Source organism: Triticum urartu, chromosome 3A (assembly GCF_056163025.1).
Source record: "Triticum urartu cultivar PI428250 chromosome 3A, HENAU_Tu73, whole genome shotgun sequence".
Lineage (NCBI taxonomy): Eukaryota > Viridiplantae > Streptophyta > Magnoliopsida > Poales > Poaceae > Triticum > Triticum urartu.
In genome coordinates, this window is record NC_141875.1 from 608,346,840 (window position 1) to 608,349,090 (window position 2,251).

A 2,251-nucleotide genomic window follows, 5' to 3' on the forward strand; every position below is an offset into this window, starting at 1 on the left:
TCCTCAAAATCTTCATCATCAAAATGCTCAAAATCCTCATCTCACAAGAAGAGCAGCTCCAAGAAGGCTAGGGCATTCATTGGCAAGGAAATGGACTCTGTGGCTGAATCCGAAGAAAATGAGGAAGAGGAGGCATCCGAGGAGTCCGAATTCGGAGTGGCGAGCCTAGCCCTCACTACTGCATTCGTCAGCAAGTCTATCTTCAACACTGAAGAAAATGACCTCACCAACAAGGCTGATGAAGGCGATGATGACTATGCTCCCACCTATTGCTTCATGGCAAAGGGTGCCAAGGTACTCAAATATACCTCCTCTGAATCAAGTGAGAATGAATCTGATGAAAACCTTAAGCCCAGCTATTCTAAACTTGCTAAGATTGCTGTAAAACAACAAAGGGCTTTTGAAAAGGTTCAAAACATGCTAGACAAAAGTGATGACATGTTGGGTGAAGAAATGGATCGCACTAAAGCCTTGACTGAAAATCTTCAGAGACTTCAGACTAGGTTTGACAACCTTCAAGGTCATCATAACACTATCTTATCTGATCATGAGAAGCTTTCTTATGAATTTCTTCAAAGAAAGCAAGACCTTGAGAAGCTAAGAGTGAGTTATGAAGATCTTCAGAAGGAGCGTGATTCATTACTTGCTCAACAAATCAGCGCTTCTCAGGAAGAATTTGTTCCTCCTTGTTTGAAATGCATTGAACGTGAATCTGCTAATTCTTCACCTGAATGTTCAAATGCTTCTAATGCTACAAATTCTTCACCTGCCTCTGCTATCACTAATTCCTCATCTGAGGACACTACTAGTATCACTAACGATGCAGGGCTGAAGGAATTGTACATGACAGGCATGTACAAAAGCCTCAAATGGCATCAGACTCTTTGTGATGTGCTTAAAAAGCAAATCCTCAACAGGAACCCTAGGAAAGAGGGTATTGCCTTTGAGAGGAAACTCAATGCTGATGGTACATATTGGAAGCCTGAGCAGTACCCCAAAACTACATGGGTTGCTGCAAAGGGACCTCCAGTTGATCCATCTAACTTATCTGGATTTGCATGTGAATCTCCTCGTTCTAATGATGAGTCATTTGACTCCAACTATAAACTGTTCAAAAATCAGAATGGTGAAGTATTTGCTAGATATGTTGGCACTAACTGCAGGAATGGTTCCCCTATGAAAAAAATCTGGGTTCCCAAAAGGTGCCTTGAAAGTCTTTAGGTGAATGTCCTCAGGACACCACCTGTGAAGAATAGGAACCCCAGAGCAAATTCTTCATATGGACCAAATTCTTCATATGGATCCAAGTCCTCATATGAATATCATCGTGCTAACAACTCTGTTTCGCAGGGAAGAGCTAAGGGCTATGAATATGAGCATTATTCTTCTAATCATCATCTTCATAAGTCCTCGAAGAATTTCTCTGCTTATTCATATGCTTATCCTAACTCATCTTATGTGAAATGAAATGGACTGGCTTCTATGCCACCTTTCTCGTATGGAGCTCACAGAGTGATGAACTCTTTGCCACCCCTTCAGATGTGGGTGGTGAAGAAAAAGAACTAATCTCTTCTGCAGGGTCAGGTCTCCAGACGTACGTAATCATCTGAAGAATCTGCTGGAGACCTGAGTATGTCTGAAAGGACGCAGACTAATCATGAAGAAATGAACTTTCATTTCTCACGTCCTCATAGTGCTTTATCTGTTCTTTTACTTGATGAAATTGATCTGATGAATTGATGTCATATTCTTCACTGATGAAGTATATGAGTTCGTAAGTTGCACTAATTCATCTGCAGGATGATCAACCCAAAGCCACTGAGTGGGTCATTGATAGTGGATGTACAAATCACATGACTGGTGACAAGAATCTATTGATGGATGCTCCATTATCTCCGTCGCATCTGAAGCATATCATCTTTGCCGGCAAAGGAAAAAGTCAGTTATTGGGTCTACGTAAGGTTGCGATCACAAAGGATCGACACATGGACAAAGTCATGCTTGTCAAGTCCTTAGGATACAACCTCATGTCTGTCTCAATGCTTTGCGATCTTGATATGGTTGTTGTTTTTGGCAAGTACCGTTGTGTTGTGGTTATGGAAGCTGACAATTCCAAAGTCTTCGAAGGCTTTAGGAGAGGAGACATGTATATTGTTGATTTCTCTACAGGACCACAACCAGCCGTGTGCCTACTTGCAAAAGCTTCAGAAGGCTGGCTCTGGCATCGACGACTTGGTCATGCAGGCATGAG